This window comes from Peromyscus californicus, unplaced genomic scaffold (genome assembly GCF_007827085.1).
Source record: "Peromyscus californicus insignis strain IS unplaced genomic scaffold, ASM782708v3 Scaffold_19__1_contigs__length_69161282, whole genome shotgun sequence".
NCBI lineage: Eukaryota > Metazoa > Chordata > Mammalia > Rodentia > Cricetidae > Peromyscus > Peromyscus californicus.
Window position 1 is genome coordinate 64,746,436 of NW_026294491.1, and position 14,861 is coordinate 64,761,296.

General features: G+C 44.9%; 1 protein-coding gene across 5 annotated transcripts in view; it reads left to right on the top strand.

Annotated features, from left to right (window-relative positions):
• Positions 1 to 14,861, top strand: part of Kif6 (kinesin family member 6) — a 315,011-nt gene that overhangs the window by 13,493 nt on the left and 286,657 nt on the right. The window lies entirely within an intron of this gene.

Below are 14,861 nucleotides of genomic sequence, written 5' to 3' on the forward strand. Positions count from 1 at the left end.
GCTGGCCAGTGAGCACCTAGGAACTGCCTGCTTCCCTCTCAGTGGCGGGGCTGAAAGCGTGCACTGCTCTGCCTGGCTTTTCACAGGAGTGCTGGGGATCTGAACCCAGGTCCTCGTTCTTATGTGACAAGCAAGCACTTTACCGCGGAGTCATTTCCTTGGCCCCTCGGTATTTCAAACAAATAACTAGATGGACAAAGAATAAGGTTAAAAATGACACTCGGGAGGCCTAATAATGGTTGGATCTGCTCTACCTCAGGGTCCTGCCAAAGCCTGGTCCTCACTTTCTAGAGCCATATGTTTCAGTATGCCCAGACAGTTCCATACTGGTGACAGTAAAGAATGAAATTTGCATGATGGTGCTGGGTAATCAGGTGCAAACATATTGATGTGTCTTGACAAAGTCTCCTTGGGTCTTGATCAGTGGTTCTCAACCTGTGGGGGGCAACCCCTTTGGTAAACTATCTCCAAAAATATTTACATTACAATTCATAATGATAGCCAAGTTACAGTTAGGAAGTAGCAATGGAATAGTTTTATTGTTGGGCTTCACCACAACATGAGGAACTGTGTTAAAGGGCCACAGCATTAGGAAGGTTGAGAACCACTGCTCTAGACAGTCATGGCCCTTGGCGAACAGCTTGTCCTTTGTAGGGAATCTCACTGGGAACCACTGCCAATGAGGCTGCTCTCTGATCCTGAAGTCATTGGAATGGTTCCATGGCCATCCGTCTTTACAGCTAAGATGGAAAATATCTCTGCTAAAAGAGCCACCTTTCTAGTCTACCAGTTCATGTCCCTTTCTGTGGACAGTGGGAGCCCATCGTTGCTCCTTGTCCCTCACATTTCTGCAGTATGGATCTTGCCTAAAGCAAACACTTTCCATTTCATAAGTCTTCCTTCACTGAGAAAATACAACCAAATAAGCTTCAAGTATTTCTTCTATAACCACAACCATGAAACCTTTCTTTGGATTAAATTCAGGTTGTCCCTAGTCAGACATCAAACATGGCTAGAATCCACTCCTTTTAGTAGTTGTTGGGTTAGGTTATTTTTCAGAGTTTTAGTCTGGCATTTAATTTTAAAAAGTTGTATTTATGTGTTTGTGTATGAATACACGCATGTGTGTAGGTACCCATAGATGACAGAAGTGGACATTGGGCTCGCTGGAACTGAGGTACAGATGGTTGTGAGCTACAGTGTGGGTGCTGAGAACCAAACCAAGTCCTCTGCAAGAGCAGGACATGCTCCTGACCTGTGAACCGTCTCTCTGGCCTCTAGTCTTTGTTTTATTTTGAAGCTTCCTTCACTCGTTCATGGAGGGAAATGTGTTTCTGTTTCCTGAGAGCTGGGTCTTCTCCTTTCCTGACTCCTCTCCATTCCCCACTTTGACTCTCTGCCTTTCCTCAGCGTTATCTTAAATCTTTATCTGAAGATGATGATTCATTCACAGATGATTCCAAGATATTTCTAGCCATTACAGTTTGTCTTACTGTCCTTCCAAAGAATGATAGCTAGTGAAGGCCAACAGAAGAAAAGGCTTCTGGGAAACCCTTCCTGCACAGGTGGGTAGTGATGGACAGCAGCTGCCAGGACTTGCTCTAGTGCTGGGGTTTGTAACTGACTGTCCATAGCACAGCCCATACTTGAGATCCACGTGAACTAGCTGGGTGTGGCTGGGGACACAAGGGAGTTTGTCCAGTTCTTTGTCACTTGCAGATCCAAATGTCTTCACCTGGAGTATGAGCTCATTTGACAAAATTCTGTCCTCTGAATTTTGGGCTTCCCTTTTATCCCCACCCTTGAGTTATGGGTCAGAATTTACAGCATATTCCTCACTAAATAGCAAACAGATTTACTTAGGGTTGTCAGATAACAGTGAGAATACATTTATGTGTGCAACGGAGTGCTTTGACAACTGTCCTGTGGAGAATCTCACTCAGCTCGTGAAGGAATCTCATGGGGTCTCAGATACGATAACTTCAGGTGAGAAACCAGGATGCTGGGTATTTGATGTACTTTTGCTAGACCACACAGTTAGGAAGCTGTGGATGTGAGACAAGAACAGACCCTCCTCTCCCCTGAGTTGACCTTTGTGTTACTTTAATCGCACTTAGCATCTGTCACCCTTGCTAAACTCATGGATGAAAGGTCATTTTGTCCAACCTCATCCCACCTCCCTCTCAGCCTCATTCAACCACGTTACTCGACTCTGTGCCCCTGGTAGACTAAGATACGCGTTTATCTGGGACAGTCTGAATGGGGGTGGGGAAGCAAATTTCCTGTAGCTTCCCATTTCCTGGATTTTCCTTCCTGTGGTCCAAGTGTGCACAGTCTCTGATGGCCCCATAGCTCACTCACACTCAGTCACAGTTCTGTGCACTCAAATGTTAGTACTTTTATTTGCCCCTAAAACGTATAAATACTGTCAGAAGAAAAGAATTAGACCATATAAATTAAACTTTAGCCATCATTCATTCAGTGAAATTAATTAATTAGTTGATTAATTAATAGTTCTTTTTTTTTTTTTTTTTTTTTGGTTTTTCGAGACAGGGTTTCTCTGTGTAGCTTTGCGCCTCTCCTGGAACTCACTTGGTAGCCCAGGCTGGCCTCGAACTCACAGAGATCCACCTGGCTCTGCCTCCCGAGTGCTGGGATTAAAGGCGTGCGCCACCACCGCCCGGCAATAGTTCATTTTAAGACAGAGTCTCACTACATAGCCCTGGCTGTCCTGGCACTCTCTCTGTGGATCAGGCTGGTCTCAAACTCAAACATCTGCCTGCCTCTGCCTCCTGAGCAGGATTAATGGTGCACCTGGCACCATGCAGTAACTACTAACAAAGTGCTCATGATGTGCCAGGCCCAGACTATAATCCTAGCTCTTGGGAGGCTGAAGCAGAAGTTCACTACTTGAAGGCCAATGTGATCATTCAGATTGAGAGACATACACATATATAGATAATTAAAAAGAAAGCAGTAAAACCAAAACAAACAAAAACAAAAACAAACCCTAACAAGTCTCTGTTCGTGTGTCGCCCTCCTAAGGCGGCACACCCTGGCCACCCTTGTAAAATCTGCATGCCCTCCCTCACCACCACGGCGTCCCTGATGCCCCTCCGCACCCTGGTGTCCATTTTAGCCACCACACTTGTCGCCTGAAGTGTCTTTTCCTTGTGCACCGTGTCTGTGCTCCCTGTCCGTCACCTCTTTGTCTGCTCCCTGGGGATCTGCAGGCACCTGGTGCAGTCACCTCAGTGGGTATCCAGCAGGTATCTGTGGAATTGGTGACGTCTGAATTGTTAGGTAAACACACAGTTTCTAGTCCAGCCCAAACTGTACACACAACAACAACAAAAGGCAAATCACATTCTTGACTTTTTAACATGTTCACAGCTAACGCGTTTGTGTCTTATTTATTTTAATCAACAGAAATTCCCATGGAGGAGCTGTGTGCCCCTCAGGATGTTTTGTTATTGTTGCACGTTTTGAGCCGTGAAGGACTTTCAGAATGCTGAAAACTTGGTTGTAAAAATGAAAACTGCTTAAACAGACCTCCCACTGACTTGATTCATACTTGCTTGTTAAGAATATTGATTTCCAGGCTGCAGAGATGGCTCGGTGGTTAAGAGCACTTGCTGTTCTCGTAAAGGACCAAAATTCACTTCTCAGCATCCACCTGGCATCTCACAACTGCTTCTGATTCCTGCTGGGGGAATCCTGTGCCCTCTTCTGGCCTCTTTGGGCATTGCACCCATATGTACATACACCACATGCATGCACATAATTAAAAATAAATATTTATTTAAAAAGGACATTTATCTCTTCTGAGGCCCCATTTTGCCTCCATCTTAGTGTTACCAAGTATGGTGTGGTTTTGCTGGAGTGATGTCACTTTTCCAACTTTGGGCCCCTAGCTGGTTATGTTAGGTTTATTTTCATTTATAATGAAGTATCCTTTATCCATGGCTCTTTAGAGATTCACACACAGAGACACTAACTTGTGTTCAGTCCCAAACAGTAGAATTCAGAAATCAGCATTTCTTTTTTCTCTGATATAACTTGCTATTACTTTATCATCCCCTAAGTTTTCTTTACCTTAAGACAGAAATCAGATCATTATTTTAGCTAGGAAAAAAATCTTCTATATACAAAAAACAAAACAAACAAAAAAACTGAACTGTGGGCTGGGGATATAGTTCCATGGGAGAACACTTGGCTATCATATATGAGGCCCTAAATTCAGTTCCCAGCAAAACATACACACACACACACACACACACACACACACACACACACACACACACACAACTGTTATGTACTTTAAATATACAGACTTGCATTTGTATATGTATGTATTTGTGTATGTGTGTGTATATGTGTGTATGTGTTTGTGAAATGTGTGTGTGCATGTATATGTGTGTTTGTATGTGGGGGTATGGTGTAATGCATTTGTATGCATGTGCACTTATATGTGAGGGTACACATGAGTGTGGGGTTAGAGAGTGATATCTGGTGTCATCTTCTTGCTCTCCATGTCACTTTTTCAGTCTCTCACTGAGCCCAAAACTAACCTGCTAGCTAGACCCAGGTATCCTCCTGCCTCAACTCTACCCAGCACTAGGATTGCAGGCACACACCTCCACACCTGGCTGTGTACATGGATGCTGTGGATCTAAACTTAGGTCACCACGCTTGTATGGTGGGTGCTTTGCTGGCTGAGCTATCCCCAGCCCTCCAGCCGTGGTTCTTTAACAGAGGAGATTGTACTGAAAGCTGTTACATTTTCCCTGTGTCTGGAAAAGGGGATGTTAATATCAGAACAACCAAATCTGGATTTCCAAGGAAGCCACCAGAATAATGAGTTGCATAAATTGCTTAGCCAAATTTAAATATAGACTTGATGTCAAAAATTTGATTAGTAACTTTAAAAATAATTAAAAAAGTCAGTGTAGTGGCTCAAGATTGGAATTTCAGTATACATGTGACTGAGGCAGGAGGACTGCCTCAAGTTCAACCCCACCCTGGGTTGCCTAATTCTAGGTCATCCTGGTCTATGGAGGTCCTGTTTCACAAAGCCCAACGATTGATAACGGCAATAATAATAATAACGATAGGTGAGTGACTGCAGGGGGAGGGGCAGCTGGGCAGTAACACCTGGGCTTCAGATTGACAGGCGGGGAACAGAGAAGGTCAGAGGCTCATCTCCTGCGCGAATATGACTTTGTCAAGCTGACAGTTGACATTAGCCATTACACTGAAGTTGGAAGTAACTACGGACCTTTAAACTCCTCACAGTGAGTGTTATCTGCCAGTGGCCTGAAGGTTTCCCCATATCCACTTGCTCTGAGACCTCTCAGTTGCATCCCACACTGACAGTCTCTGTCACTGACCTCATTTGGAAGGCATCAGATCAGAAAGCCCCTCACCCTCTATCCAACCATGCATCTGTCACCCCCCTCCCCCAAACCCTCACCTCCTGCTTGCCTTCCTCTTCTGTCCATCATCTTCTGTCCATTATGTGCCTGTCCCTCCCCCGCTCGCCCTTCCTCTTCTGTCTAAATGGCTCTTATCTACATTTACTGAGGCAGCTTCTGCCTTTGGTGCTGTTTACCTCTTTCAAAACTTCCTGTCCTGTTTCAAGTCCAACTGGTATTGTAAGAATTAATAAGCAGTAGCATTGGAGGGCCAATTAAATGTGAATTGCATGTAAATACTAAAAATTATTCAGTTTGTATCTGAGATGCAAATTTAAATGGCCACCCTGCATTTTTTTCTGACATCTCTACTTTCCACTCTTGCCCTGTGATCTTGTCTCTATGCATTTCGTTGTTAACATTCAAATCTGCGTCGGTGGGCCGAACTGTGCAGATGGTGTCTTTGCTCCAAGGCTGCGTCTCCCTTTGCCTGCAGCTTCTTCCATCTGTCCTCCTCTTGGTTTCCCAGCCCGACTGAGTCTTCATCTCCCTGTCCATCCATCCCTGTCCCAGGAAAACAGTGTTTATGCTTGTTGCTTTGAAGTTAGCTTGCATCCTTACCCTCGTCCTCAACATTCAGCCCAGAACTTCTTAAGTTTGGGTAGAGACCTCATGCAAGGTCATGTAATTGACTCTGAGAGTTAAAAGAAAATTGGCAACAGGAAAAGATTTCTGAATGCACCACAACCAAAAATTAGTTGATTGAAAATCAGATGTTTAGTGATTCTGATGTGTTTCTGGCAGGGTTGTCCTGTGTTACATCCCAGGACTTCACTGCAGCCACACGGGCTGTACCCCAGGACTCACTGCAGTCCATAGGCTGCACCCCAGGACTCACTACAGCCACCAGTGTTACATCCCAGGACTTCACTGCAGCTACATGTGTTACATCCCAGGACTTCACTGCAGCCACATGGGCTGCATCATGTGACTGCTGTGCAGCCTTTGGTCTGAACACACAGCATGATCTCTCTACACCGTGTATGCCTTGAGGCCATTCATTGCCAACAAATGCTGAGATCGGAGACTGTTGTAGGTTATACACTGTAGTATTTTAACTGAGTATACAAAGCTTTCTGCTCTTATAAAAACATAGTATTTTCATTACTGAAAATAAAGTCTTTAAACCTTTTCCAATTCTCATTCTTCAGCATGGAAGAAGTGAGCATTTGTGTGCTATTGAATTAGACTTGAATTTCATAAAAATAAGTCATTAAATGAATTTTAGCTAGTGATTAGGACCAAATTTCCCACAATTTCTAGAATGCCTCTAAACATACTTCTGGCATTTTGAACTGCATATTTGTGCAGAGTGGTATTCTCAGCATTGACAGTTATCAAGTCAGTCAATGTACTGAAAACTCTGAAAGCCACTGAAGATCTCTATCTCGAAGTGCCAAATACCCAACCAAGATATAATCATTATGTAAAATTACACAAGTGCATCCTCTTCATTTGTATGCAAATATGATTTTGCCTTTAATAAATAGCAAAATTGTATTATGCCAAATAATTGTTCTTAATTTAATTTCTGGAGACTGTCGAGGTGACTCAGCAGGTAAAGGTGCTTACCAAGCAAACCTGGTAGCCAGCATTGATCCTTAAATCCATGTATGGAAAGAGAGAACTGACTCCACAAAGTTTTCTTCTAATTTTCATACTCAGGCCACACACACACACACATACACACACATACATACACACACTCATACTCACACACATAAATCATGAACATAATAATAATAGTAATAAATAAAATGAGTTATCAGTAAATGCTTCATTTTATACTTTTTATTAACTTAAAACAATGTTTTGTTAATTCTCTGATTTCTTTCTTTTATTGCAAATAGAATTGAGATCACATTTGCTCCTTCTCCCCAGCTCCTCCCAGAACCACCCTTTCCACCCTCAACTCCAACCTACCCAACTTCAGTTTTTCTTCTTTTTGTGAAAACCCATTGGTTCCAGTCTGTGTTGTCTCTATAACCCGAGGCTGTACAAACTGCACGGGTCAAAAGGAAACAAGAGTGGAAACGTTTAAGAAGTTCGGATCAGTCGCGTGTCCTGGAGGCTCTCCCCTCACCGTGCACTTTCTCTGGCCTTGCCGTCTCTTCCCTCTCTCCTCTGTCCTGCCGTCCCAGAGCAGGCTCTCCCACGGGGCCAGGGTGCTCGCCTGCTTGAGCATTCTCTTTTGTACCGGTTGCATCATTTTCCCTTGCACAGGGTGCAGCGGCAGCCCTCACCCAAGGGCTTTCCTGGATGGACGGACCGCTTTGCCTGTTCCTCTGCAGCTTGCTTGCCCCATCGCTTTACGCGAGGGTTACCTTGTTTTCGGAACACACACGCCCTCAGTGTGAATCAGACACTCCTTTGAGTCAGCTCTGGGTTATGTCCTTATGGTTTTTTCAATTTCATTGGTATTTGCTGCAATAGCTCTCTTTTCGTTTCTAATTTTAATAACCTGGGTCTTCTCTTTCTCTTGGTTAATTTGTCAGTCTTATTTATCTTTTCAAAGAACCGACCATTTCATCAATTCTTTTGTGTTTTTGTCTTGTGTGGGTTTTTGTTGATTTTCTTGTTTTTATTTCACTAATTATAAACTCTGATTTTGGTTCTCTTCCAGTTTTTTAATTTTTATTGTTTTTGGAGAAGTCTAGGGAGTAGAGATGATATTTCATTACATGCCTATATGAGATTCTCAAAAATAAATTCATTTGAGAAGCTATTCTAAGTCATGTAATCTTTAATCATGTAATCATTGGCTTACAAATTACACGGCAGAACCTTTGTTCTGATCATTGTATTAGTAGATGCTACCTTACAAAGTGTACCTAATTAAAAAAATTAGAATTGTCCTAACCATACAAACCTCCCACAGGGAATATGACTGAGAATTGGGTGTACTTATTCACAGGGACTGGGAAGCCAGACTCTGTAGAATATCCTTCCCTTCTTCCTCACCCTTGTTCCAATCTGTGACGGAAGCCTGCGGATTGCGCATGCATCTCAGAGCTTACTTGAGCACACTTCTTCCATGGGCTTGGCTAGGAGGCAAAGTGCCCCAGCAGCTTCTTAGGAAATGCAAGAATGGCCACTGTTGGCTCCTGTAATACTTTCTCTTCTCCCAGACCAGAATAAACGGAACAATGAGTTCCCTGTCCCTGGCGTAGGTCTAGCAACAGGAAGATCAGGCTGTGTTGACTGTGAGTCGCTGTGTAGCTGGGTGCATCTTTATGATCATTAGGGTCCATGTGACATGGCTAAGGCAATGCACGCCTGCTCAAGTTAAGATGCTTAAAGCCAAGCAGGGTGGTGGCACACGCCTTTAATCCCAGCACTTGGGAGGCAGAGCCAGGCGGATCTCTGTGAGTTCGAGGCCAGCCTGGTCTACAGAGTGAGATCCAGGACAGGCACCAAAATAACACAGAGAAACCCTGTCTCAAAAAAACCAAAAAAAAAAAAAAAGTCCTTAATAAATCCTTTTAAAAAAAGATGCTTAAAGCCATCATGTGATTTCGATATGTTAAAGCTGAAGGTGGTCTGTTCGTTTGTGTCACTGGATTTGCTACCTGGGTCCCAGTCCCTGTTTTCTGTCCCAGCAGGCTGCTTTGTGTGGCTCCTCAACTGCTCTGCCCTCTGAATCCCCAGATGCAGTCAAGCACTCTTCACAGGCTGGCTGGGGTGTGGTTCGGGGGAGGACCCTGCACTGCGTTTCCAGAGGGCAGAAGTTCCTGTTCCCAGCACTGAAGTCAGGCGGCTCACAGCCACCCAAGTCTCCAATCCTCTCTTCCTGCCGCCACACTCTTGTGCATCCCCTGGAGAGGTGTACTAGGAGGTGGGAGGGGAGCAGGGTGGTGGCTCTTTCCCTGGATGGTTCTCCCTGGTTGCCTGTTTGCGTTAGACTCAAGATCAGCCAGCACTCTGTACCTCTCTCCTGGATCCTGGTCACCTTCCCTTGTAAGTCCAGACCAACAGGTGGCAACAGAATCTTCACGGCCAGCCCAGGGTTTTAGCACTGTTCCTGTAGCTGCCCTGTACTCACGTCTTTGTAAAAAAGCTTTCTATGAACAGAGTGCACCATCATTCCCTACTGGGATGCTTGCTAATAAATGCTTTACAGGGAGTCGTTAACTGCCCTTCAGCTGGAAATGGTATTTTCATTCCCTGGAAGAAGAAAGTAAAATGAAGCAATGCTGAGGGACCTGCAAAGGTCACATAGTTAAAATGTGACAGAGCCAGGATCCCACCTCAGCGAGGCTGACTTCTTTGGACCACCACAGTATGATGAATGGGAAAGCCACTGTGCTGGTGTTTAGAAAAATAGTCACTTGAAAGGATATATCAAAACGATTCCCATTGATGACAGATAAGAACTGATCAGCCAACTTCTTCTCCCCCTAGTGCTTTCGTGTATAGACTTCAAAAGGGCATTCATTCCTTACGTTGTCCAGGAAACAGAGTGATGCTCTTTGATCTCAGGGAATAAGAAGTTCAAATCTTTCTTACTCACACCATCCTAGAGAACAGTTCTTTGCTGTGTGTATTCTCTGAACCCTACAAGGCTTCAGCTAGCTCATCTGGTCTGGAGAGTCCAGCCTTAGGAGTTAGGGTTCACTTTTCCTGGCAGGTTAGTTTCTGTGTCCCTGCAGAGGTCCTCACAACCCTCCTGCTCCTCACTTCTTGCTGGGCTCTGTGTCTTTCTGTTCTGCCCTGCCACAGCTGCCATTGTCCACCATGTTTGTTTGGAGCACCGCCTGTCACATTTCCTGTCCATGTGGTCTTTTACTATGACCCTGTCACTGACTCCATCTGCAGAGTGTTATTGAACCTGGACTCCAAGGACCCATGGCTGCCACACTATGCTGTGTAGACTGTTCCTAGATGGCTTACCTGGCACTTGACACCTTTTTCAAGGGAACATTTTAAGAAGCCTGCCTTCATGTCTTCCTGTTTTTTTGCTGCCAATAAAGACACAACCCAATTCTGGTCCCTTTGGGACTTTTGGATCATTATAGTGCCACAGACTAAGAGCTGAAAACCATATGGGCCTTTGCCCTTCACTGCCTTTAACATGCAATTAAATTCCAGAACCCCAAAGAAGGTCTATGACTTGGTGCCCTATTAAAAAGAGCGCATGTAAGCTGGGTAGTTGTGATGCATGCCTTTAATCTCAGCACTCAAGAGGCAGAAACAGGAGGATCTCTGAGTTCAAGGCCAGCCTAGTCCACAGAGCGAGTTCCAGGACAGCCTGGGCTATACACAGAAACCCTGTCTCAAAAAACAAACCAAAACCAAAACCAAAAACCAAAACAAACCATAGCACTTATGACTAGGACTGTTTATCATTTGGGAGGCTGTTCTGGAGCGAGGTCCTGTTTATGACGACTTTGATTCCCCCATCGTGTTTCCTAACATAGGCACTTAGGTTATGGGAAAAGCTGAAGTTCTTCCCCCATCCACACTTCCTGCCTGGAATCCTTTTTGATACTGCTGCAGCTAAAACAGCCAAACCAGAGAGAGCACTTGACAGAAATGCAAACCTGGGAGCTCAAAAAACCATGTTTCTCTCCTTAGCCCAGGTGCTCGGCTGTTGTGCTTAAGAGTTCTTCTGAGCCGGGCGGTGGTGGCGCACGCCTTTAATCCCAGCACTCGGGAGGCAGAGCCAGGCGGATCTCTGTGAGTTCGAGGCCAACCTGGGCTACCAAGTGAGTTCCAGGAAAGGCTCAAAGCTACACAGAGAAACCCTGTCTCGAAAAACCAAAAAAAAAAAAAAAAAAAAAGAGTTCTTCTGAACAAGCTGCCTGAGGGCCACAGGATATGCTGCCTAGTAAAAGCTCTTGGCTTTGTCACGTGGTTTGCATAACTAACATCTTTCCCATCACATTTTTTTATAAAGAGAAAAATATTGTTAATATTGTTATGTTCATTTTTAAAAGGTTGCTCAAGCAAAAGGGCAGATTCTGGTTGTGTCTACTTCACAGGGTAATCCTCCTGGTAAACTAAAAAAATGTAGTGGTTGGTATCTTTTGTTTAAGAAACGTTAACATTTTGTGTAATTTGAGATACAGGCAGATCTATCAAGCTCAGCCCCTTCCAAAATATGATTTATTCCATTGTCCTGGCAAAGATTTAAGAATAAGATGTCATGTTGAGCCATTTTGTTTACTTTCAGGAAAAAGCTCTTTTATCTTCCATCCAAATAAGAAAGGATGTTTAAGTCCAGAGATGTTTTATAATCCAGCCCTCATTAGAAAAGAACACAGCTTTTAAAAAAAGCTAGTCCTTAAAAATGAGTTAAGATAAAAATAGATTCATGCGGTAGATGGCTGCATTGTGTTCATTATAAACTTGAGTGTCTTTGAGTTGAAGTCAGTACAGTGATTGTTCAAATAGAGGAAGAAAGTATGAATTCCTCTAGATGCCTGGAATGCTGACGGAGCCAGAACCATTCAACTGCCAGAGCTACCATCAGCTCCATCTGCAGCAGCCCCCCGTGGGGTCTGAGCCATGGTCAAGACGCAGTAACAATCCCTCTACTTCCATCCAGCCCAGCACCCAGGAAACACTCTTCCCTGCTTAAGCCCGGTCATCAGTCCTCTCTCTGTCAGCACGCTGCCTGCCGAGTTTGTAGGAACGATCCTGCTCAATGGGAGCCTCAAATGGGTATCCACACACTCTCCTCATATCTCTGCAGCTTGCTCACCTCTGTAGCAGGAATCTTAAAAGGTCTTATTAATTAAATCAAACCTGAGGCCAGTTATTGGGGTGAATGCTGGAAGATCAGAGAAGCAGAACAAGCCACAGCTACCTCACCTCGCCAGTTCCTCAGCTGATCCTGTTCCTCAGTCTGGAAGCTTCTGAGTCCTCAGGCAGAATGAATCTCGGCTGAACTGCTGCTCAAAACCTAAAAGCTTAACCAGCCAAAAGCTTCTAGTTTCTGGTCTTCACACCTTATATATCTTTCTGCTTTCTGCCATCACTCCCTGGGATTAAAGGCATGTGTCACCATGCTTGGCTGTATCCTTGTGGCCTTGAACTCACAGAGATCCAGACAAATTTCTGCCTCTGGAATGCTAGGATTAAAGGCGTGTGCTACCACTGCCTATCCTCTATGTTTGATATTGTGGCTGTTCTGTTCTGTGACCCCAGATAAGTTTATTAGGGTGCACAATATTTTGGGGAACACAATACCACCACACACCTCCTCACTCTTGATTGCATCTCATATTTCTCTGGACTCTGAGAGTTTTTCTGTTTAGGAGGCTGCTTCTCTCCCTCAGTTTCCTTGAGTAAATACACCCAGTCAGTTCAGTACCGCCTCCTGCCCCTGCCATGTCTGCCTGCTCCATTCCTTGGCTCCCTTCCCACCACAGTAGCCCGAGTCTCCTGTGCCCAGCATTGATTTCCTGAGGCCTTGGCTCACCTTCCCAGGTATAGGGCATTTGCAGTTTTCTTCTTTCTACATCATCACTGATTCTTACAGTTCTGTAGGAGCATTCTCACCCTCAAATTCGTGAGGCTTTGCGGACCTGGGTTCAAATGATGTCATTTAAAAGTGGTGCATTGGGTACCAGGTTAGTCTTGTCAGCTTGACTAGAGGCAGAATCACCTAGGAGCACACTGGTAACTGTACCTTTTTTTAAAAAAAAGATTTGGTTCCATCGTGTGTGTGTGTGTGTGTGTGTGTGTGTATGTGTGTGTATGTGTGTATATGTATGCATGTGTGGACCCCCACCTGCAGAACTTAGAGGTGTCAGATCCCCTGGAGCTGGAATTTCAGGCAGTTGTGAGCCACCTTCCTCTGGAAGATCAGCATGCGTTCTTAACCACCGAGCCATCACTCCAACCCTCCACTGTGTTTCCTGAGACTTTCAACTGAGAAGAAAAGAGCCACCAGAATGGAAGCAGCACCACCCCACTGACTGGGGTCTAGGGCTGAATAACATTTGGAAAAAGAAGAATGCAAGCCGAGACCCAACGTTCCCTGTGGTCTGCTTCCTAGATGTGGAGGTAACATGATGCGGCTCACACTCGGCAGTCATGATTTTCTTGCCATGATGTTGTGATTGATTGTATCCCCTCAAATGATGAGCCCTTCCTCCTTAAATTACCTATCATCAGGAATTTGGCCACAGCAAGAAGAAAAGTCGCCATACAGCTGCCATGTGGTGTCTGCACTGACTGTCCGCTCAGCTTCACCAACACGGGCATCCTTGTGTCCCAGCACTGGGTGCCAGTCTCTAAAAGCCCTTTGCATGGTTGTCTCTGCTGCGAGCTTGCTCTCTGCCCACCATTGCCATTAACGGTGTCCCACCCCGGTGGTAGAATAAGTTTCCTTTATGCCCCCTTGCAGTGCTGAGCCATAAACAGAATTCTCTAGAAAGGCACAGTGAGATATCTCACGTTTGAGAATGTAAACTTAGGCATCGGTACACACAGCACGGCTTTCCACACAAGTAGGTACTATGTGTACCGTATTAAAAGAGGTTCCTTTGTGTTTGTTTTTGTGTGTGGACATATAATTGGATATGCAAGCTAGTGTTTGGGCCAAGTGTGTCTTCACAAAGATGCTAGCTGTAAATTTAGCCCATTGTATTACTACAGGACACGTTCGCTTATTTGTTTTTCTGTTTAGGAGGCTGCTGTCATTTGTTTGTAGAACATCAGACACAAACAAATTCCCTTTCTGTCCCCCGTGATGACCATCTGGCAGAAAGGACTGAGGCCTTGTGTGATTTATTTTTTCAGTAATTTTATTCTGTGGTAGACGCCACAGTGTTCTATTGTAAAGTCTCCAGAAGAGTTTCAAGTTAACTCTCTTCAAAGCTGCCCCTTTGCTTATCTCTCAAGCCTAGCAGTGCTCAGGCACATCTGAGGGTTGGGACAGTTGGCATCTGAGGGTTGGAGATGGTTGGCATCTGAGGGTTGGGACAGTTGGCATCTGAGGGTTGGGAGAGTGGGCATCTGAGGGTTGGGACAGTTGGCATCTAAGGGTTGGAGATGGTTGGCATCTGAGGGTTGGGACAGTTGGCATCTGAGGGTTGGAGATGGTTGGCATCTGAGGGTTGGGACAGTTGGCATCTGAGGGTTGGGAGAGTGGGCATCTGAGGGTTGGGAGAGTGGGCATCTGAGGGTTGGGAGAGTGGGCATCTGAGGGTTGGAACAGTGGGCATCTGAGGGTTGGAACAGTGAGTATCTGAGAGTTGGAGACAGTTGGCATCTGAGGATTGGAGACAGTTGGCTCAGGTTGCTGTGTGTGGGTCTAAGATAGATCTTCGTTGCTAAGTGAAATTCTGTGGTTTGGGCTAAGGAGAGTTGGTACAAAATTGTTGGTTGGTTTTCTTAGGTGCCCCTTGGGCCCCACCCACAAACTTCTTTTCAGGGTTA